This window comes from Magnolia sinica, chromosome 8 (assembly GCF_029962835.1).
Source record: "Magnolia sinica isolate HGM2019 chromosome 8, MsV1, whole genome shotgun sequence".
NCBI lineage: Eukaryota > Viridiplantae > Streptophyta > Magnoliopsida > Magnoliales > Magnoliaceae > Magnolia > Magnolia sinica.
In genome coordinates this window covers 42,241,516-42,266,546 of record NC_080580.1, presented here as the reverse complement: position 1 = coordinate 42,266,546, position 25,031 = coordinate 42,241,516, and the positions used below count along the sequence as shown (strand labels likewise).

Sequence of the window (25,031 nt, the reverse complement as noted above, 5' to 3'; positions counted from 1 at the left end):
TCATAAATTCAAGGTTCATACCACGTCAAGGAGATGTCCCTCTTCTTTCTTTCCTACGGCCTTATGTCGCTAACATTCCAAAACTTCTAAAATATTTTAGAACTCTCAACTCTTTCTTCCCTCCCGAAGTTAATGAAACCGAAGTGTAATCTGCTTATAACCCCCTAGGCGAATGATCGAAATGGTGACATATAAATATAATTTTAGGAGATTGAAACCCTTCTAGTATAGTCTTTTGACTATGAGCACCATGGATGAACTTATTATCCATCGAGTTAAACATTGGTTAAACAAGAACTCTGGTTGAACAAGACCCAAAGGACAACCTTATAAACATGAGGTGTGAACCTCCTAATTAATTATAATACTCCTTAAATACTTAGGTGAGCAGATTTCAGAATTTCAGAACCATATGCCTACGAGGCATTCGCGGCTTAACTCAATTCTCAATCCTGGGTGATTACCAAAGGACTCACTGCTTTGACCGAGCAGAAGACTAAGATCCATCAGGATTAGGAAGGGATACAACGAGTTGTCTGCCCTAGTCAGGCGGGCAATTGACGTATCAGATTTGAGCCCACCACAACTGTCTTTCTGTATTAGCCCAATCATAAATAGTAAATTATACCACCCTTAGGTAAACTTTATCATCAAACACTTAACACGATAATAATGATTTGGACATTTATTTTCAAACCTCAAAGGTAGAAACTTTTAAGGGAGGTAAACCAATATGAATTAGGCTGATGTAGTTATTATGTACCCTAACACGTATACAAACCCAAAACCAACAAAACTAAGTAAATGAAATAATAAAACCTATAGGAATTACCCTTAGCCAATTTTGGGGATAAAATTGTTCTTTAAGGGGAGTAGATTGTAACGTCAAGAAAAAATCCGTACAAAGACCCGAGTACCACCTCAGGCAGAAATCAGTAAGGACCAAATCCTTTAGAAATTAGATGAAAATTATTAAGTGTTAAACTAAATAATTAATGGAATTAGATTGAAATGCTTTCAATATGAACTGCAAGGCCCAAAACTAGTAGGATCGATAATGCTACATTACTTAGAAACCTAGGATCGATCTCAAAATCCAGTTGCTCTCGGGGGCACATTGAAACTCCGTATCGGACGTGGACCGCGCGTCGAAAGTTTGATTATCGCAAAACTATACGGTTATGACCACTTTACTGGGCTTGACAACCATCTCGAAAATCAAATCCTAATAGTATCCAAAAGCGTACAACTTGAGTCCAGAGCGAAGTGTGTGAGAAACACGAATATCTTTAGAAAATGAACTCAAACTTAAGTGATTTGGGCCGTTTGCTTGCATGTCAGATCTAAGGTTTCAGACCGTTAGATTCTGACCCAATTACACCTTCGGATCAGGGAAAATTTCCAACACATGTTGTGTACTTGTGACCCTGATCGAGTAACGATGACCGTTGAACTGAAACAGGTCCTCTGCGGTCGATCCACAAATCCGATCGGATCAAAAACTTAACCTGACATAGATACATCGTCAGGGAACTTACTACGGATCGTATGCAAAAAAGGGGCCTCCAGATGGCTCCGTTGGATCGAAACAGCCACTCTTTGGCTATAACCTAAGTATACCATGGCCTTGGGGCCATTTGCATCAATTATGGGCCTATATAAGGGCCTTAACCCACCCCTCTCTCATTCCATACGAATTTCAAACCCTAGGAGAGAGAAGAGAGGAAAAAGAGAAGGAGAAAGTGAGGAGAAGAGAGAGAGAGTTAGAGATCGTTGCTGGGCTTCGATCTCACTACTCCACGTGCCGAATCATCCTTCCCGTATTGCTATTCCGGCGATTTCGACTCCGTTCTTGGGTAAGAAATCCTAAACCTAATTTGTTTGAGGGATCTAAATAGAGTAAGTGATGAAATAGCTAACCTATTTCATGCTATAGGTTGCCGTTGTATTGTAGGCAAAGGCATAGTGTTCAAACTGAGCTCGTTATGAGTTTACCGATGAAAGGTATGGACTATGAATGTTTAGGTTATGCTTTTCAAGGATTTCAATGTCAGTTAATGATTTATGACCGACTTGATTGTTGTCATATGTGCTTAGAGGCAATGATTTCCGTATATTACATATATATGTGAACTATGTTGAATATAATGCATTCCATGTGTTTGTTGAAATATTTGGATGAATATGGAATTAGGATTTGTGCTTGTTATGATTATTTGATTGAGAATATATGCTTGTTGTACTTGTGGCAACTCCTTGTGAAAGGATTTGCTACAATATATGATATAACTAATTTATATATCTATGTTGATATGCGTAGTCTAAGTGTTTGATAAAATGCCTAAATAAGAAAATGTTTGTTGAGATGTATTTAATGAGGGTGTTGAGATAGGATTGTCAATTGCCTTATGTATAGTTACAGTTTTCCTCATGTAACCTATCTCGCTATTTCATGATTTATAGATGAAATGCCTATGTATGTTAACATGTGCACTATGTGTTTGATAAAATGCTCAAATGAGTGTTGTACTCGGATTGTTTGTTAAATCCCTATATGATTATCACATGTCTCCATATGCTGCATTTGAGTATGATTGGGACTACTACGTAGTCCATGCAATCGGTAACAAATCCTGTTTGAGTGCCCAAATTAGTCTCGCCACATTTGATACGTTTGGTGAATTCGAGTCGTACAATGATTGTCATCAGTGGTACCATGTTGATTAATTCAACATACGCTTATACCAATCGAACTTGGCAAGTAACCCGATTGACCTACTGAGTGTTTACCATATATGAAGACTACTGCTTGAACTTAAGGTACCCCTTACTATTGTAAAGACCCGTTTCAACCATGGTACCACGATCTGCTAAGACTCATGAGCCGGACATGGTAGTATGGGACACCGTGGTCGAGTTGTTGGCTTACGCTGGGGTGACAAGCCTCCCCGTAGTGACCAGTGAGCAACCCAAACTCGTGAGCCGAATACGGTGGTATGGGACACTGTATTCGAGCTGTCGGCCTACACTAGCGCAGCCTGGCTGTGGTCCCTAGTCGAGTTGGTGACGAGCCTTCGAAAATAGACTGCTAGTTGGTAGAGCATTGGTGAAGTGACCTCGAATACAAAATAGGCTCACCCCAGCGTAGCCTAGCTGTGGTCCCCAGTCAAGTTGGTGACGACCCTTTGAAAATAGACTACCTATTAGTAGGGCGTTGGTGGGGTGACCTCAAGTGTGAAATAAGCCTACACTGAGGTGACGAGCCTCCCCTAGCAACCTACAGTGTAAACTCACGAACTTGCCTATCGTATATAATAAACTAGGATTGACGACCCTGGATGGATCATTGTTTGGGTTAATGATATAAAGGGAGGACCTTAGCTTTCTGAACCTGCTGTATGAATAAACCTAATTAAGAACTTGGCTAATCACGCACATGTACAACATTTGCATGTGCCTTTGGTGTTGGAGTTGAGCACAGAGGAAGGGGTGTATGCCGCGATCGTGCGATGATGTCGCAAGGGGAGTGTAGGCGAGGGCATACATCATTAACTCATATCATCCTTGCATTAACCAAAGTACCTAGGAATGCTTATTGTATTACTTTATCATTACTATTTGACTAAATTGATAACATGTTAACCTTTGCCTTATATCTCCACTGAGTTGATCACTCACTCCCACTCTAGGACGGTGTTTTAAAACACCAACTAGACTTTGTTGTAGTTTCAGTGGATGACGAGCCTTACAGGATGGTGCTTGTCTTCTATGATGACGAGGGGGAGTTCTCCTACATGCAACTCTCTGGCGGGTCTATGTAGACCTAGAGTTGCGTACTGGGGCTACAGGGATATGGATAAATGACATTACACTTCAGCATTTTGCATATTTTGGAACTATCATGTAACTGTTTAACCTAGTGACGTTCATACTCTGGGGACTTACAATCACTTTTATGCTTTATATACATATCACAGTCTTCCGCTTCCATAAACTAAGTGTCTCTAGAGTATGATATGCTGTTTTGGTATAATCCCACTCATGTTTAATGCACTAATACGGACAACATTTACTCATCATCATCTATATTGCATAAGTAATGCATTGGAACTTGGGAGTTGAGCTTTTGCTCGACCCCCGATTTTCAAGGCGTCACATAAATTGATAATTCCATTCTTATAATTAATGATAGCATTTGATGTGGCAATGAATGAGACACCAAAAATGACGAGTATTTGAGTGCTCACATCTATGATAGGTTGAGTATCTAGGACAATAAAATCTACTAGATAGTAGAATTTATCAACTTGGACTAACACATCCTCAATCATCTATCTCGGTACGTGAACTGAGTGATCGACAAGTTATAATGTGGTCCAAGTGGGTTTTAATTCACCAAGACCTAATTGTTCGTAAACCGAGTAAGGGATCAGATTTACGCTCACCCCCAAGTCAAGAAGTGCGTGCTTAATCAGGTGGTTCCTAATTACACAAGTGATGGTTGGGCTACCGGGATCTTTCTATTTTTGTGGCACATCTTGCTTGAGGATGACACTCACTTTTTCTGTTAAAAAGATTTTCTTTTGTATGTTTTGCTAGCTTTTAGTCATACATAAATCTTTTAAAAATTTGGCATATGAAGGGATTTGTTTAACGGCATCCAGTAGAGAGATGTTGACTTTCACTTGCTTAAGCACCTCTAGAATGTCCTAAGAGTTAGAGAGTGGTTTTGGTGCAATCAACCGTTGAGGGAATGACACAATCAGCTTACTTTGAGGTTTCGGTTCTAACCCATGTGGACCATTGATAGGTCTATCAATCTCATCTATTTCTGAGTCCTTAGGCTTTTCAGCCCTCACTAGAATAGATTTGTCAATTATCTTCCCACTCCTAAGAGTAGTGATAAACTTAGCCTACTCCATCTGTTTTGAAGAACTTGGGTCACTGATTTCATATTGTTGTTTGGGTTACGGAGAGGCTAAGCCAGAAGGATCTCTTTCTCTCCAATTGAATATTTTATTTCAAGCCCTTATATGGCCTTTGTAAGGTCTTGAAAGGCTTACAACATACCTTGATTAAAAAGCTCTTGGTTTTGTACATTTTTTAAGATCAGATCCTCTTAAAGTTTCCTTTGATTCAGAAATTGGTTAAGGATTCTTGAGTAGCCGTTTGTCCGTTCCTCTAACTGAAGTTTGGATTGTTCCTCCAGCTTAAGTTATATGTATTTGAGGTGGGTCTACTAAAAGATTTTTGGTAGTTGTTTACGGCATTTGATTGCTCATTCAATATCTCTTAAAAAGCAAGAATTGTTGGGCAATTCTCAGTTGTATGTATGTTACAAACAAAAATACCACAAACAACTTCTGCAGTCTTTTCGGGTTCTACCTTCTTAAGTTCCATGGCCTCGACTTTTCTTAGGAGTTTGGCCACTCTTGCATTTATATCATCTTCCTCTTTTAGAACATAGATTCCTCCATTTTCCTTTAATTGAGTAGGCTTAGAAGCGGTAATTCTTGAAGAGGTATCCCATGATTGTGCGTTTTCAGTAAGTTTATCAAAATAATCCCACACATCATCAACTTCCTTATTCATGAATTCCCCATTACACATCATCTCCACAAATTAGCTCATGGGTGAGGTCAATCTCTCGTAGAAAAAGCTTGTTATATGTCATGTTTCATAGCCATGTTGTGGACATGAATTTATGAGATCCTAAAATTGCTCCCAACATTAGAAGGTCTCATCCTCTTTTTGCACAAAATTCATGATTGCTTTCTTAAGGTATTTGTTTTATGACAGGGGAAGAACTTTTTAAAGAACTCCCTTGTCATCTTAGCCCATGTGTCAATGGACCTTAGTCTTAAGGAATGTAACCATGACTTAGCCTTTTCTTTCAAAGAGAAAGGAAATAATTTCAGTATAACTGTCCTAAGACACATTTGGGAAGTGTAATATAGATATGATTTCATCGAACACTTTCATATGTAAGTATGGACTTTCAGATTCTAGTCCATGAAATTTATAGAGGAGTTGAATTACCCCTGGTTTAATATCCACAGTTCCTGCATTCAATGGAAATATCATGCAGGAAGGTGTACTCACCCCCGCCAGTTGTAAATAATCTCGTAGAGTACGAGGCGGGGGTGTATTATACACCTCGTTTTCATCTGGAACTTCCTCATCTAGTGGTTAAGGTTGAGGTTGAGGTTAATTTGTAGCCATCACTTCAATTAACTGAGAGGATCTTAAGTGGTGTCTAATCCTGTGATGAATAGGCAACCCTTCAACTAATGCTCCTTCACTCAAAAGACGGAGGGTGTTGTTACAAACCTACTTAGGCATTAAACACTCTCAACCCTCAAGTAACTAAACAATTAAACCTAAAAAAGAAAACTAGAAAAATTAAAACAAATAAGAGATCTAAAAAAAAAAAAGATAAAAGAGAGGGTTGGAACAAAATTACCAAATAAGAGTTATTATGTTAGGATCCTACAAAATAGAAAACAATGTTAGTTTATAAAAATAATTTCAGTAAAAATCTTAACCTAAAAACATAGCAAAAAAATAAATCCTAATTTTAATGCTAATTAATTCCAGAAAAACGTATTCGTAGTCCCCGGCAACGGCGCCAAAAACTTGTTCACAACCCCAAGTGTAGGGTCGTGACGTAGTAATAACTCGGTAAGACCGAGCTCGAATCCACAGGGACTAAACTTGTACGTATTTTGAAAATAACTTTAACTAAAACAAGAAAAAGATCTAAATTAAAATCTGAAAAATTGAGAGTAATTGTGAATAATATTGATTATAATTTACGAATTTAAAGGTGGGAACTAGGGTGCTAAGGATCTACTTGTAGCTATCAAGATGCTATCTTACTTGATTCAAGGAACACAATTGGAATTGAAGTCTTATCTTATCCAATTGGAAGATAAAGCAATTTAAATCAAATCTGAACTTTTCATTGACTTAATTCTTAATGGAGAAGAATTGTGATGATTTAAAGGGATTCCATCACCTTACCATGCCCAAGAGACGATGGTGAACAACGGGATTTACCAATCTCATTATTTCAAAACAAGAAAAGAAGATATCCAAAGCTATCAAAGCGTCTATTGTAATTTGAGTCATAATATATCATAGAAAACTAAAAATATTCCTTTAATATTAAACTAGAAATCAATGAAGTTCAATAAGAACAAGAATTAAAGCAAAATAAACATCCAAACACACTACAAGGTTCACCTCTTAGCCCTAGCTAAGAGGTTTAGTCAACTATAGATATGATTGAAACTAAATCTCTTAAACAGAGCACGAAAAATAAACTAGGGAAAAAGAAAAACTCTTTGAGGCTGCTCCACCCTTGTGAATGCTCCTTGAAACCTTTCCAAACCCTAGAAGATGCTTTAGAGCATCTTAGGGAGTCCTATTTATAGTTGTGGAACTCTAACTTTCGCACTGAGTTGGAAAAATCTAGAAACCGCCTTAAATTTACGTACTCTGCGTAGTTTCCCAAAATATACTTGGAGTTTAAACCGCCTCAAATTTACGCACTCTGCGTAGTTTCCCAAAATATTCTCAGAGTTTCAGAATATGCTTTTTCAGGACAATTTCAAGAATATGTTTGTTTTCAGGACAATTTCAGGATTCCTTTTTTTCACTTTAAATCTTTGATTCTCTTCATTCCTTACTTGGTTTTCTTGGATCTTTAGCATGTGAATTCTTCATTAATGATTTTCAAATCTTTAAATCTTCATTTAGTAATCTTTTAAGTATAAATCTTCCTCTCGACATCATTTCACCTTAAGCTCTCGAAATCACCTCGCACATGAAAACATGCATAATTAAATCAATTAAGGACTATCATGTTTATAAAACCAAGGAATAAATAGGGGAAAATATACAATATTTTACACTCAACAACCATCACCACAAAACTGCCCTTAACCTTAGAGGCAATTGATGCAGATCAACAGGAGGCTGTCTTGGTGAGGGAGGTTGCCCCTGCAACTAACCCTCAACCCTTTGAGGCCCAAGCAGAGCTGACCTCTAGGGCTCAGCCCCCCATAGCGCATGTCTAGGTGGGCACCTCATCTGATTATCAAGGGGGGGGGGGAGCCCAGGGGGCCCCTCAATCTAATACCTCCTACATGGAAGGTCTCCTCTCGTGGATAGTTCGACATGTTCCTGATGCCGAGATAGCTGAAGCGATGGAGATTAACCTGGTCAAAGTCATGGGCCAGGTAGCCCATTTTTCTACAATGTAAAGCTCTATCCCCTCCTTGTAGTTGCTTTTATACTTAAATTTTATTTCCTGACATGAATTTCTTTTTCAGTTCGGCCTTGTTGTGTTAAACGCCCATCGCGCAATGATACACGTGGGGAAGGAGTGCAAGGAGGCAGAGGCGAGCCTCGAAAGAAAAATTATTGAGGCCGAGCAGCTTCGATTGGCCTTAGAGAAATTTAGGAAGGAGATTGCAATTTGAAGATCCAGGCGGAGGAGCTAACGGCTCTCGAGGCTGAAGATGAGGAGGCCCCAAAAGAGAAAGATCAGATGAAGGTCGAGCTAGAGGCAACACAGTCGCTTCTGAAGGAGGCACGGGCGAAGGTTGTTAAGTGGAAGGTTGATCTGGCTGAGATGAAGGTCAGCCTTATGAGAAACTGGTAGAAGCCGAGGCGTCCATCCTAATAGCCCAGGTAATGACGGAGGAGGAATACAGGGCCTTCAAGGAACGAGCTGAGGAGAAAGAGCTTATGTACAATTTTGGGTATGAGAAATGCCTTGAAGACGTCAGGGAGAAATACCCTGAGCTCGACCTTAGTAGTCTCGAAGACAGTCCCACCGAGGACCCGACCTCACCAGAAGAGGAAGGCTCGATCCCAGCTGAAGCCGAGCAACCGACCTCAGCAGAAGCCGAGCAAACCCCTCTGGGGGACTAGCCTCTTTTTTTTTCCTCCTCTTGCACTCATGTAACATCTCTTTTATCAATGAAAAGATGATTTTTTTATAATAAATTGTTATGCATGGAATTTTAAGTAGATTTAGCAGGTCGATTAGTTGCACGTTAGTCATAGTAGTAGGCCGATCATATTAGTCAAGTAGAAGCTTTTGAGCTCTTCCCTTTATTAAGGGATTTCTACCCTTGTAGAGTTGATAGATTAGCTACAATGACCTCTTCATAAAGGGCCAAGCAGTTTACTTAGGATGACTATTTTCCCTTGCACTAAGAGAAATTCTCATTATAGATCACATAGTCCAAGTAGCATTACTAATTAGTGGCCCGACCTCTTCTCTGAAGGTCAGACAACTGGTGAGAGGACTATTTTTTTCCTTGCACTATGGGAAGTTCTCAGTAGACCATGTAGTAGAATCGATTAATAGCCTGCCCTCTTCTCTAAGGGTCAGATGATTAGTAAGAAGATTGTTTTCCTTTACACCAAGGGAAGTCTTTAGTAGACTATGTACTTCGAATAGTGTAGACAATGAATATAAGTTCAAATTCCCAGCCTTTGGGTTTTTATTGTAGATTCTAAATAATAGATATGCAGATTCCGACCTGGTAGGTTAATTATTCTAGATGTCGAACAGTAGACATGTAAGTCCTAACCTGAGATCTGATTGGTTTTCATGAATAGTAAATCTTCAAATGCTCGACGTCCACGGATGTAGCAAAGGTTGTCCCCCTATATCTTCAAGTCAATAGGTCCCAGGTCGGGTTGTGCTCGTTATCTTATAGGGTCCTTCCCAGTTCAGCCCCAGGGTCTCCGAACCGGGCTCCTTGGTATTTTGGAAGGTTCCGCGAGACTAAATCCCCCACTTAGAAGCTTCTCGCCCTTACTCAGGAATTGTAGAATCGGACGACCTGCTGTTGTCGAGTCACGACCTTGAGTTGAGCTTGCTCCCTCTTCTCTTCGAGCAGATTAAGACTAAGACCCATCTGCTTGGTATTCTAAGATTCGTCGTATGATTGAACCCACGTAGTAGGGAGCCCTATCTTGTAACATCCTGAATTTTCACAGCCAGAGTTTGTACTTGTGCCCAAGAAAACTGGGTGTTAATAATGTATAAACTTAGATGCTTTAAAAATCACATCTTTTTTTTTAATTTAGATCACATCCAGATAAATTTGTGAAGGTAACATTCACAAGAATAAAATCGACTGAATTAATTATTTAATCAGAGTAAAGAAATTCAATAAATAATCAACGGAAGTATAAAACTAAATCTTATTACATTAATTGAGTTCACAACGGAAGTATAAAACTAAATCTTAAAACTATCTTGTTCTTTCAGTATAGTCTTTCATGGGGAGATGGTCCTCTAGGTCTTCAATCTATACATCACCTGCATCATCTGTACAGTTGGGACAGGGTCCATTCCCTACTCATAGTGATGGTTATCCTTTAATATTAACAATAATTCAAGAAATGCATAAAAGTAATGTAAGGGTTCTGATACATCTCGTACTCCACTAATACATGAGATATCAGTATGCGCAAACAACCTACATAAAATGCATGCCTAGAAAAGTGTGTGTGGCTCGTCATATATAATGATCGTCACAATGTGGAATATAATTTATAAAAAAACCCAACTTGACCCGTATCCCATAACTACAGATATTCGCCGACATGGCCAATGCTAATATGGATTTATGCGAACATATCAAGGCAACACAACACGTGGTTGGGGGATTTACGTAACACGATGTGTTCATGGAGTAACTATTTGTGACATCCGATCCCAAAAAAGTGATGAAACATGTATGACATTATACATACATCGATTTGTGCACCATGCCAACCAACCCACGAAATTATGTGCCAACCAAGAGGATCGTTACTCGTAACACATTACGTCCATGATAAATATTGAGTCACTAGTTGTGATACCTTCAACACATCACTTGCATTGATAGAGAACATGATTTGAATCATGGAGGTTCTGGAATATCAAGATACATGCCCAAGCCTTAAACATAGATAGTACAAGGCCAATATAATAAAGAGAAGAGTGACAATGGTCAACTCAATAAAGATAAAAGTGGTAAAGCCCAACATAATAAAGAGGAGACTGACAATAGTCAACTCAATAAAAGAAGAGTAGCAATGGCTAACTCAACAAATAAAAGAGTGGCAATGGCCAACTCAATAATAAGGAGAGTGACAATGCCCAACTCAATAAAGAGATGAGTGGCAAGGCCAAATTAAATCAAGAGACGAGTAGCAGGGCCAACTCAAATAAAGAGATGAGTGGCAGGGCCGACTCAATAAATTTGATAAGGCAAGGGCAAGGCTTATATTCATCACCCCACATAAATTCATAAAGATCTCTTATAATCAACATTATATTATAATCCTAAAGGGCAAATAATTAATGGTAAAACATATAATTGTAGGGAGAATTCATAATAACATGAAACATAGTATGTAAAAGGTAAGATAATAACATATCAACTTAAATTACTATAAGCTTAAAGGATAAAACCCTCACTAAAGCTTGACTCAAATCTGGCCCTGACTTAGTCCAGGACCCAGCGAGTCGACCTGAAACCCAACTCTCTCTTTCCTTTTTCTTTTCTTTCTTTCTCTTTCTGTCTCTTTTCCTTTCTTCTCTTTTCTTTTCCTTCCCTTTCCTTTCCTTTCTTTTCTTTTTCCTTTCCTTCTTTCTTTCTTTCTTTCTTTCTTTCTTTTTCTTTTCTTTTCCTTGCTGCTACGTCCAGCAAGGAGCTAGATGTTGCTCTCTTCTTACTGGACGTCTGCAAGTCTGGAAGAACCAAGCCTTTCTCTCCCTTACTTTCTCACGTTTCTTTCTCCCTCTCTCTCTTTCTCTATATCCTCAAAACTCTAGGGTGGGATGCTTTTATAGGGCGTCCAAACCCTCAGAGTTACGTGCGTAAATCTTACGCACCACGCAGTGGAGTCGGTTGGGCTTATACAACTCCTGTTTCAGGGTAAGTAAGTCGGCAGCGCCTTGCAGATGAACTGGCAGTGACCCCTGTGGATCTTTCCTAATCGACCTCCATGGAGAGGTTCAGAATCCCCTAGGGATAGGTTTAGATGGTGTTGATTGCGCCAAGGGATGGGCTGCTTATCCCATAGTGATTGACTTTGTCGGTTCCACAGAAAATGGCTTCCTTTGTGCCTGTTGTTGCGCACGTAATGGCTTGCATGGATCCTTATGGATTCCCAAGTTTTGGTTCCCGTCATATAATAAACCTAATAGACGGTTCAGATCCCTATCCAGAGGGCTGCAACGTGGCCCAGCTCTGTTCAATCACCCATCCTTCATGTTCAGCCTGTCTTACTGCGTCCAACTTCTCATGTACATGTTTACCTGGGAAATTCAAGCAGAGAACTAGGGTTCAGTCGGTTTAATCTCCTGGTTATAATGAACGGCTTGGATCATCCGTACAGATGATGGGGGTGGCCAACATCTAATCTCATTGGACGATTGTCCGTTATGAGAAGGAGCGATCCGCTCTTCTTTGTGAAAGGTCGTCGGGTCAAAGACTCCTTAACCGCTTTCTAGTCACGGTGTGGTGCGGACATGCATAGTTTGTGCACACACACGATTCATGGGTGTGGTCCATGAACAGTTCGGGGTGAATCCACACCATCTGTGAGGTCTTGGTTGGATGACATTAAGCCCGTGTCCAAATTAGAGAGTGAGGGCTAGTCCTAGGTGGGCTATCCCGTACGAACATTTGTTTGACTATCGATTCTATTGATTCAATGATCAGGGTTATGCATGTATGGTTTATTTGTGGTAACTAGGCCTGATATAGGGTTTCACGTCAAGCGGGTCATGGGAAACATGTGATCCAGTATTCAGAGGTCTAGGTTAATGGCACTTTGGTAATTATTGTTGATATGGGAATTCTAGGAAATCTAAGGGTTCTATATGGTTACTAGCATATTTCTAAGTAATTCTTATAAAAAGAACTTATGTCTAAATAGTTAGGGATGATTGGTTATTTGTTAGTTCAGTTAAGGAAAGGTACGTATATCAACCCATCTGATCAACGGTCGAATGACTTGATCTGTGAATGAAGCCAATTCTAAATGGTCAGATTTGTGTCAAGGATTGGATGTAAGGTTAGGATAGTTAGATTTGTGTCGTACACATGTACATATCATGTTAAATTTCATGATAACACTCAAGAACTTTCAATACTCGGGTATTGAAAAGTTCGAGGTGTTACATATCTCGACAAGGCAATAGCTTTTACTCCGAAGGCCAAGGAGAAATGAGTTTCTCCTGTGGTCATCTAGGTAGTGGTCTAGTATGCCCAGAGGACATAAGGGAGCTCTTCGACGTTGTCCCCTTTTGCTTTCTTGAGTTTAGTTTGGAGGTGATTTTTGATGATCTTGTTAACTGCCTTCACTTGGTTGTTAGCTTGAGGGTGCTGAGGTGATGAATAAGCGTTTCGAATTCCGAGGTTCCCACACATGCCTCGAAAATGATCATTGTCAAACTGCTTCTTGTTGTCCAAGGTGATCGTATGCGGGATCCCGTATCGACAGATGATATTTTTTCAGACGAAATCCGTGATTTTTTGCTTGGTGATCTTAGTCAAAAGTTCAGCCTCGGCCCATTTAGTAAAGTAGTCAACTATAAAGACAGCGTGCTTGGTCTAACCTTTACTCATGCGCAGTGGGTCGATGATGTTTATCCCTCACTAGGCGAATGGCCATAGTCCGGTCATGAGGGTCAGCTGGTCGGGTGGTTGATGAGGTATCACCGCAAATCTCTGATATTCGTCGCATCTCCAGGTGTATTGCTTGGCATCTTCCCGCATGGTCGGCCAGAAGTATCCTTGTCAGAAGACTTTATGGGTGAGTTCGCGGCTACTAGAGTGGTTGCCGCAAATCCCTTTGTGTATTTCCTTCAGAATATACTCGGCCTCTTCAGGTCGGAGACATCTAAGATGAGATAGAGAGAACCCCTTTTTATATAAGGTGTCTCCAACCATGGTCTACTGTGCTGACTTGGATTGGAGCCTGCATGCCACGAGTCGATCTTCGGGTAGCTTACCTTCCTAAAGATATTCAACTATCGGGTCCATCCAGTTCAAGACCAGATTTACTAAAAGAATTGTTTCTAGATCACACTTCTTGATGCTTAGCTTGGCCAGAAACTCGATCGGGATCGATCTCGGGATATATTCCTCAAAACTTCACTACTACATCTACCTTGGAGTTTTCCGACCTTGGGATTAAGTTGACGTCGCACTTGGGGAACTTGCTCCCAAGTTCTTGAGCTTTTTGTAAGTAGGCGATCATTCTTTCCTCTTTGGCTTAGTATTCACTAGCGACCTGGTTGACAATGAGTTATGAATCACTTTGGACTTTTAGAATCTAAACCCCCATCATTGATGTCAGCTTGAGCCCACCGAGCAATGCTTTATACTCTACCACGTTTTTCATGTTTGGAATCCAAATCTTAAGGTATATTGCATGCAGGTCGAGTCGGGAGCCTCAAGGACTACCCCTGACCCCGTTGCCTTTAGAACTGGATGAGTCGTTGATGTACAATGTACAAGTTGGTGGGTCGGGTTCGACCACCTGATCAACTTTGGCCCGTTGGTTTATTTCGCTACTTGGACCAACTTCTAAGTTTTGGCCGTAGGTGAGCTCGACAATGAAATCGACCACCGCTTGACCTTTGATGGCGATCCAGGGGCTGATATTTGATGTCAAATTTGTTGAGCTCAATTGCCAATTTCGTGAGTCTCCCCAACACCTCAAGGTTTTGGAGTACTTAACAGAGGGGTTGATTGGTCAAGACTATGATTGTATGGGCCTGGAAGTAAGGTTGGAGGCGATGAGATGAGATGACCAGAGCTAGGGAAAGTTTCTTGATATCTGGGTACTTGGTCTCAACTAGGACCAAGGCCTTGCTAACATAATACACTGGGAGTTACTTACCCTTGCTCCCGGATGAGGGCCGAGCTGACCTCTGCGTCCGAGACTACCAAATAGAGCAGTAGTGTTTCTCCTTGCTTGGGCTTGAAAAGTAGTGGAGGTGATCTTAAGTATTATTTGAGATATTGGAAGGCCAGCTCACAATCTTTGATCCATTTTACCTTTTATTTTCCTTTCAACTACCGAAAGAAAGGGAGGCACTTGTCAGTGGCTCTGGAGACAAGGGAATTAAGGGTAGCAACCCTTCCAGTGAGGCACTATATTTCTTTCGTCGTCCTAGGCGAGCTCATTTCCAGCAGAGCATGAATCTTGTCGGGATTTGCCTCAATCCCTCTTTGGCTGAATAAAAATCTAAGGAATTTTTTCAAACCAATGCCGAAGGCACACTTGCTCGAGGCCAGCTTCATCTAATATTTTCACAGGATTTCAAACATCTTTTCAAGGTCGGCGATATGATCTGTTGCTTTAATGCTCTTAACAAGCATGTCGTCGACGCAAACCTTCATGGAGTTTTCGATCTGTTGAGCAAACATTTTATTAACCAATCATTGATACATGGCTCCAGCATTCTTCAGCCCAAAAAGGCATGACTTTGTAGCAGTAGAACCCTTTGTTGATGATGAAGCTCATCTTCTGCTTGTCATTTGGGTGCATGGTGATCTAATTGTAACCTGAGTATGGCATGTCTCGATGGGACCAAGTGAAGACGTCGACATTGCATCAAAGGAAGTCCATGATCTCATCCTACAGATTTAGAGCTAGTGATGAGCTGACTTGTACGATACAAGTCGAGTCGAAATTACTGAGGGGGATGGCTATGAGGTCTTCGACTGGAGACCCTCTCATGACCGACTCTTCCTGGGGATCAAGGGAAGTGATGACCATCATGCGATGCTGCGTCCTTAAAGTCATGGAGTAGCATTGGCCGGCTTCCTGCTAATCTCTTGTGATCTGCCCAACTCTGTGCTCGGTCGAAAACTTCATGATAAGATGGTAGTTAATAGTACCGCTCGCATGGCGTTGAGGGACGGTCATCTGAGGATGACATTGTAAACGAAAGGACAATCGACCATAAGGAAGTCGATCATTATCATCGTCTAGTTTTGCCCCTCTCCCACAATGACCAGAGTTGTTTAGATCCCTCAGAAGTGACTATGTACCCTGCAAATCTGAGAATAGGAGTTTTGACATGTCAGAGTCAGGACCTTTCGATCCCCATTTTATTGAAGACATCGGTGAAAAGGATGTCAGCCGACCTGCCAGTGCCCACCAAAATCCGAAACACTTTGCAGTTGGCTATGGTCATGGTTGCGGTGGAAGTGGTAGTACTTCCATTTATCCAGCTTTTTTATGTCGGTCGTCATTCGGTTTAGACATTTGAGTAGTTGTTTGTCCTGAACTTCCATGGGGGCTTACTTGGGCATAGTGTTAAGGGGAGTGTAAGAGCAAAATATGCTCTCAGATTATCTGTTTGGACGTTGACCCTTGATCGGGTCCTTGTCCCTTCTACACTTGTTGCTTGGAGAAGATGCTTGCTCTTCATTAGGCCATTTCTCCCTAGCTGAGCTTCTTCCACTTTTGGTGGCTTTCCGTGAGCTAAAAAGCTCTTCGGCATTGGTGTACTTTTGAGCTCGATTGAGGAAATCAGCCAATGTCATCAGGGATTCTTACTGAGCGAGAAGAGGAACCTTCCCTCCTTCAAGTTGGCCATCATAGTGGCTAGGGTGATCTGATCTGAGTAGCCCTTCACTTGCATTGCCTTCAAGTTGAAGCATTTGATGTAATCCTTCAATAGCTCATCCTCCTTCTGAGTGATGGTGAAGAGGTGAGTTGTTAGCTCTCACCTTTCTTTTCCTCTGATGAATTTGGTAATGAAGGCTTTGTTGAGCTGTATGAATGAGCTGATGGACTTTGATTTCAATTGTCGGAACCACTTCTTGGCTGCTCCTGACAGAGTTAAGGAGAATGATCAACACATCATCGCAGTCGAGGCATCATGAAGCTCCATCTACGCTCTGAAGGATTCTAAATGTTCGGTCAGGTCGGTAGACCTAGAATAAGGAGTAATCTATGGCATCCTGAATTTAGAGGGGAGTTAAGCTTACATGATATTGTCAGTGAACGGTGACTCGATTTCCTCCAACATAGCTTCTATTAAGGTCGAAGCATGGGTGCGATAGGCTTGGCGTATGTCATTGATCTAATCTCATAGCTCGTTGAGTGCGGCTCCCTAGGGGTCCTTGCTCTCGATCACTGCTTCGGGAGCCTTGCCTCTTCTTCTTCAACATATGACGTAGGTCGGAGGCAGGCTACATGGTAGTTCCCAAGGCATGGGAGAGCGTAAAGTTTAACACCTCATGAGCTTGTTTGTCCCTCTGGGAGCCGACGGGTGCCTGAGATAGCGCGGAGACTTCAGTAGCTACTTGATCACTAGCTTCCTCAGCCCCTTGGGAGGAGGATTTTGTCACTCTAGCATTTGCCTTATCTGATCAATGTTATTAATCAGTGCTTCAACTCGATGCTCTAAGGAGACAAGTCGACCCAATTCCGGGACCACTGCAATGGGCTTGCAGGTGCAGAATCAGCCTAAAGTTGGGAGGTTCAGTCCTTGGTCTACGACATGCTCTGCCAGTGCAGGATCGAAGTGCAACAGTAGTGGTTTGGTCTTTCTTCCTTCCTTTCGCCATTGTTAAATCATTGTAGATGACAGGAACAACTTTCAATGTCATTTCCCATAGATGATGCCAACTTGTTGATGAAGAAATCTGGTTAACCCTTGTTAGACCCTCGAGTACCTACACACGAAGAAGACAAAGGAGACCCTGGCTGTAATAGGAGACCCTCCGATGTCAAAGTCAAACAGGAAATCTAGGTCTAGTATAACGTAGTGTTTTTTCATGTGATTTATGCGTTAGGTTATGTGTACCTTTCACCATTAGAGAGGCTCTTATTTATAGCTAATAGGTGTGATGGCGTAAATAGCAATCTTCCTATATAGTAAGTGCGTATTGTAGAGGGAATCATATCCCGAGCATGTTGCAATTATCTTCCGAGATTTTTGGTCGAGATCTTGAACAGATCTGTGTCACAATTATTTTTTGAGATCTTCGGCTGAGACTCAGATAGATCTCTTCAACAAGATCTGAGTAGTTAGAGTCAAAAGAAACATGTAGTAGGAGGCAGAGGTCGAGCAGTCAAGGTGGCCTATATAGCCATCCTGAGGAGTAGTTTACTGACTTGAATTCTCTAGTGAGTTGTGGTCGAGTTTTCCCTTAACATTAAGTGGATCACCAACCTGCTGACTTGCCCTTTGACGTCGTATCTGTACACTGAGATCGAGCTCCCTTCCTCAATAGAATATAGGCAAAATCAGGGATGACCATCCTCCTCATCTTATCGTACGATGCAGGGCTTCCCTGAGTGTAGCAGCTCAAAATCTTACCCTGGGAGCCTTTACCAAGACATGATTCGAGCAACAGCTAGTCAAGCTTGAGGAAAAAGCAATTTCCCCAGTAGTGGGTCACCGCTTTAAGGCCATTGAGGAGCTCCTTGGTCATGGCTAGCGTTGGCTGATCACACGATGAGTATAGATGTCCAAGATGAACCTTTCTCCTTGGCCATTATTTTTACCCATAACTAGTCCTAAGAAAGCAATTAAACTCCTAATCTAGGAATTCTAGTAAACATTTTCCTCCTCTGGCTAGTATCTCATTAAATTTCTCAACAAGATCATCCAAAAGCCCATTTTTCAGTAAGCTTGGATATCCTGGGGTTCGTCTAGAGAAATTTATAAACCTCGACAACAAAATAAAAATAAAAATTTGAGGTATCCTGATTATATAAAATTCACATGTGACAGAAAATTTTTCCATGTCAGTGTACCATTAGGAATCAGAGACTACAATTAATTAAAATTTTTATCTCTTATCGATGTAACCTCAATAAATTTTGAAGTTTCAAACTTTGGTTCAAATTTCAACTCCTCCACCCTTAATGATAAACATTTAAGATCGGTGGAAGGAAACATTTCAAAACAGATTTTCCTCCAGTCAGTGTCAAGAGCCAGGGTAGGGTCTTGTAAGGCATTCACTGAGCATATCGGACACTCGAGGGTAGGGTCTTGTAAGGCATTCACTGAGCATATCGGACACTCGAGGGTAGGGTCTTGCAAGGCATCCATAGCCCAACCTTGGAAAGGCCACGACTTTATAATTAGGTGGAATTCTGTGGCTGGAACATGTTGCATAGGGCCATGTTATTGACAAGTATGCATATCTAAGTGTATCTGACACACCAGTCTGTTATTTTCGGCCAATAATAACTATATTGCAAACTAGTGCCCTCATTTTTCTTCCAACTTAATGTGCTCTTCATATTCCTTCATGGGCTTCACACATTACTTTCAATGCTTCACTTATAAATGGGAATTTTAACAATATACCCTCGTAGGTTTTCCAAAATAATTCGTCATTTAACATTGCATAGTTGTGAGTCGTTTGCTTAACCTTTCGACCAATTTTCAAACTTGGGTTTATTAAGTACTGAATTATTGGTAAGCACCAATCTTACGGGTAACGATTCAAGTTATAAACCCTTACCCAATGCTTCCATTCACTTAATGATAGTAATGATAATTATTAGACAATAACCCCCCTTTTTCTACCCCTTTCAAGAAGTCTTAACCCAGAAGCCAACTATGCCCTTCTTGGGATGAAAGTTAGTGTGACCTCTTTAAAACATTGAAGTAGCTTCCTAGCTATCATGATGCACAAAAGAAGATTTTTCATTTGTGCATTTATAAGTTCTGTTAATTTGGTTAATGACCAATTGAGGACCTCTGAAAATCTTGCCCATTCAAGCTCTGACATCAAATAGTAAATCTAAGCCAAGAATTAGGGCTTCATATTCATCTTGATTATTTGTGCATGCGAATTCCAGTTGAAATGCTAGCTCCCACCTTTTACTAGTGGGAGTTGTGATAATGATTCTCTCCTTTTATCACCTTTTGAGGTACGTAGTTGAAATTAAATTTAGAAAAATACCAACATCCATTTACTAATTTGGCCCCTTAGTACGGCCTGAGTTAACATATACTTGATAAGATCGGTTAAGGCTATTACATGGACAATATTAAACATGAAGTAATGTCATAACTTAACAGCCGGAAAATACAAAGATAAACATAACTTTTCAACTGGTGAATATCTAGTTTTAGCATCATTTAGCCATCTACTTAAATAGTATATGGCCTGCTCTTTCCGATCATCATTCTCATGCACCAACGTTGATCCAATTGATTCTTCAACAGTCGTTATTTATGTAACCAAGGGGATCTATCTTTTTGTGGTGGGGTTAGCACCGACGGTTTTGTCAAGTATTCTTTTAATTTGTCGAAAGCCCACTAATGACACTCTTCCTAAACAAAAGTTTCCCCTACTTTCAACTTAATCAGCAAAGAAAAAAATGTTAGTCTTGCCTACCAAATTTAAGATAAATCGGCGTAAATAATTCACCTGTCTGAGAAATCTCTATAATTCATTTTTTTTCGTTGGAGGCTTAGCTTTAATAATAGCCAAGTTTTCTTTTAGTCCACCTCAATGACCCTCTGATGAACTAAGAAACTCTTAAAATTCCCTACCAAGATGCCAAATGCACTTTTTTTATACTATGGAGACTGTTCACTTCACATACGTGATTGGCTGGATGAACCCAACCCTCAATGGTTGCTCGACTTCTTCCTTAACCTGAGCCGTAACTTTCATGGTAATCCTTCTGGGAGACTATTTAACATGTCGGAAACCTTCTTTTATGTGTAACCTATGTTCCACCAGCTTATAGCTTAAACTCGGCATCTCATGATAATCCTAGGTAAAGCATTCTTTGTAATCATGGAGTAACTCGATCATTACCTCCTGCTCCTCTGGTGATAGCCTTTACTGATATAAGTTGATTGGGGGTTTTGATCAGTTCCTAAGTTGATTTCAATCAAAGGATCTTGCACATCGGTTTCAAATCATAGAGCTTGGCTGGAGCAACCTTTAACACTTCGAAGGAAATGTCGACATCAACAATCTCATCATGTTTTAATAAGCACTCGACTATGTTAATTAGGAAACAATTATCTAATTCACATTCCATACGAAGCCCTTGCGAGCTTTGTAACCCAAGCCATGAGTTTAACTATCTCTTCTTCTTTTGATGTTGTGCAATTCATAACAACTCTTTAACAATGTATCATTGTCCTAGCTGAATACAACGAGTGTTCTCGGCATAAATAATTCTTTGCTAACGGCTTTGTTTGTCTCTTACTTTGATCAACGAGTTCTTAAATACTGATACTCCAGTTGGTTGACTTGCTTATCTCAACCTATAAAATTCGTTGGTCCAACATCATCTTCATAAAAATAAGCTTTTGTTGCATTTGACATCACACAAAATGATTTGTCATCAGTTAAAACTATCTCCACCTTCCCTTTGTTCCAAAATATCGAGAACTGATGCAGGGATGACGAGATGTGATAATTTGCATGAATTCAATCTTGACCCAAGAGGCTATTGAAGCTAGAAGTTGAGGGAACTATAAAAAACGTTGTGAGTGCCTTCTTGCTTCCTACTGTTAATTCAACCGGTAAAATGGCTTTTGCATCAGTGATGCCACTGGTAAAGTTTGTAAACATCACTTCCGTAGCAATCATATCGGAGTGGTCTTTTTCTAACCTCTTCAAGATATTCCTCGGCAAAATGTTAACTGTTGCCCTATTATCAACCATAATGTGGAGAATGAGGCATCCATTCATGTGTGCTGATATGAATAAATATTTCAAATATTATGACATCGCATAGGGTGGCTGGTTAAAGATTACCTTCTCCAAGTCCACACCCTACTCTATGGTGATGGTGGACGTATCTTTACGCCTTGTCGGTCCTTGTTCAAATGTTTCTTTCTTGACCAACATTGCTCCAATCTCTTTGATAACGCCCTCCATATTATTTAGAAGGTCTATTTTAGCCAAAAAATTAAGTGGAAGTGTGAATACCATATTGCACTCTACTCGTAATGGTGGCAATGTTCCAAATGTTATTGTCGTCATCTCCTGTTCACTAAGTCTTTTATAATCCTCTATTTTTGTAACCTATTGAAAATCAAGATCGTTCTCAAGTAATTTCACATTTTCCAACAGTTCTTCGATCAGCAAACCTTCCTCTAAGGGATCTAAGTTACTTCAAGGCCTTGTTTTTCTTGATTTTATCAGATGACTTTTGATCATCTTAGTCGGCTAGTACATCTTCGAGCGAAACAACTGTTTTCGCCCTTTATTTACTATCGAAATTAATCCTCCAAGCTCTACCTTGACCGAGAGTATATCAACCATGTATAGTTGGTCTTTTTGATGTATGGTGGACAAGATTTTGCATTTTCATTGCTCTTTTTGCTTCCATTTGCCGGTGCCAAAAACGTTTCCAAGTCCTTGTCATTTCTAGCAGCAATAGTGGGAACTTAAGATGCACAACTCTAGTCCATCGATTAACCATGGTATTGGTTGGCTTGACCATCCTCAGTTGTTTCTAGTCATATTCTTTATCAATGTTCTTTTTCCTTCGAGCCTGAGGATTCTATGTGATACGACAACCGTGTAAACTTGTATGTTTCTTTGCCGTGTAATATCTTTTCGGCAAATACTATCATTGGACATCTTCATGACAACACTCACACAATCAACTCTCCTCACTAGCCAATTAATAAAAGAACACTCCCCTTAGTGTTCTTTTCAAGGTTTGGTTGCTTGTCGATATAGTTCATATGACAATTGTGTTGCTTTATTATTGGTACAAGTTTTAGCTTTTTTCTAGGGGTATTCATGTTTTACAAATCAACAAATGTTATGTTGATTCCCATTGTTAGGGGAAATGGATCAATATTAACTAGCATGGCTTCACTCTCTCTTTTTAGAAACTTAAGTATTCCAGAATTGATATTATCTTGAATTATGTTCCTGAAAGCAACACATTTTCTAGTTGAATGAGATCAAGATTCATGCCATTTTCACTATTCTATTTTTTTCAACTCTTCTGCCAAAGGAATCCACTGCTTTGGTAGAAGTTTAATGTGTTTAACGGCCAGTAAAAGATCAAATATCTCATCAGCCTTGGTACTATCAAAGGAAAACTTTCTACTTTACTGAGTAATCTCCTTTTCGGTATTAAGACCTTGAGGAGATGACTCATCCTCTGATTTCATTAAAGCCATACAAATGAATGGTTTATTGATGTTTACTTTGTCTAAGACTATCTCATAATTTGGATCATGGTAGTAAGTTCCCAATAATGAATTCCTCCGTCAGTTTTCTTCATTAAGAAGCCATTTATATCTAGTTACTCTATTTAACAGATTGACCAGATCCTCAAAGTCCATACCTTTAAACTTCTTTCAAAGTTCGGTCTCGAAACCTTCTACGACCAACTTAACAAACTAAGTTTTCAAAAGAAAAATCTGATATTTGTTCTTAACTTTTTTAAACTGAGCAATACATTGTTCAGCCAACTTGCCTAGTAATTACCTTAGGCATGATAAGTCAGCCAATGAGAATTCAGGTTTGGTTCGATAAAATTAAGCACGAAACATTTCCTCCATATCTTGTTAGAATTGTACCGAATTCACTGGAAAATTAATATACCATGTAAATGCAGTGTCTATTAATGAACTTGCGAACCACTTCTAACTTTACATACTCATTTGATGAGAATTCACCACATTGCACAGTGAAACAGCCAATGTGTTCTATTGTAGATTGGCTATGTCCCTAGAGAATAATAAAAATTCTAGAATTTTGGTGCCTCTTAGCACCTCAGCACACTTATCAACCTAGTCAGGATACAACCTACGAAAAACAGGCCAATTGGTACGACGACTATGATGCTAGTTAGTTACCTCGTTAATCAAGTTAATCAATTCATCCCGACAGCTGGTAACAAAGTGACTCCTCTTAAATCTTGAAGTCTTTGATTAACCACTTGAAGTTGTACACCTTAGACATAAGGAACCTATCCTCCCTTGAATTTTGTTATTCAACATATGTTGTCCCACAACAAGTACGCTGTAATAATTTTCATTTAGGCCATTGAGATGACTATTTCGTTGATTCCTCCTAATGTCTACCGGTGGTGGCATATTTTGTCCTACTAAACCTAGGTCTGGCCAAACATTATGTGGAGGAAAAATCGGCGGCTTTAGAGTAATATTGCCTAATTGACGTATTTTTACGTTATACTGGTAAGAATTGGGGAGCCTATCTTGAATGAACATCATTAATCTATTAATAGCCTCAATTTGAGCCTAACACACTCAGCCTAAGCCCTAAAATACTCGACTTGCATTCCTCCATGTTTAGTTAGTTCCCTTAAGCCAATGTTGACACTTTCTAAAATTCCATTAACATCAGCAGAGTTATTCTGGGATGATGATCCTATTTCCGAGATTATTAGAAGTGGAAGATTCATGACCTCAGGATCAACTTACATCTGAGATGCGTCGGGTGCCTAATTGAGGTCATGTTCTTTAATAGTCCCACTGCCTCGAATAGATCACCAACTCATGTTGTTGTAATATTCAATCAACAATTGCACACCTGTCCCACCGGACGTGCCACAAACGGTGTTGGTGTGGTTTCTGGCCACGCATGTGCTTGTCTTGTTGTGTGTGGGTGTGCTAGGACCGATATGGGTCCAGTGTAAACCATGATTACCACTGACCCTCTGGAGTAGAGATTGAGCATCGCTGGGTTGATCGACTACCATCTATTTAGCTAACAATCTTGCACTTATTTTTAACCAGGCAATTTATAGAGGTCGGGCTCCCCCTCTAATGAGCTTTTTTGGCCTTATCAAATAGAACTTGTGAAGGTGCAACAATTATATGATTGAACAGGTGAAGGTATATGGAAATGGATGTGAATTCCAAATGTGAACAATTATAATCTTTTACTACTAAGGTGGAATCATCGATCCTAGCTGAGAGCAGCAACAACAATGTGTTGGTGAGTGGGGTGATGGAAATACCAAGAATTACAACAACTAATGTCGACCCAACATATGAGCGTAGGTGA

The 25,031-nt window shown here is 40.1% G+C and overlaps 1 non-coding gene across 1 annotated transcript; it reads left to right on the top strand.

The window, feature by feature from the left end:
• Window positions 1–5,680: 5,680 nt before the first annotated feature.
• On the top strand, window positions 5,681–5,784 carry LOC131254520 (small nucleolar RNA R71). Its single transcript, XR_009175632.1, has one exon. It is a non-coding gene; the product is annotated as a small nucleolar RNA R71 (small nucleolar RNA).
• Window positions 5,785–25,031: the final 19,247 nt, after the last annotated feature.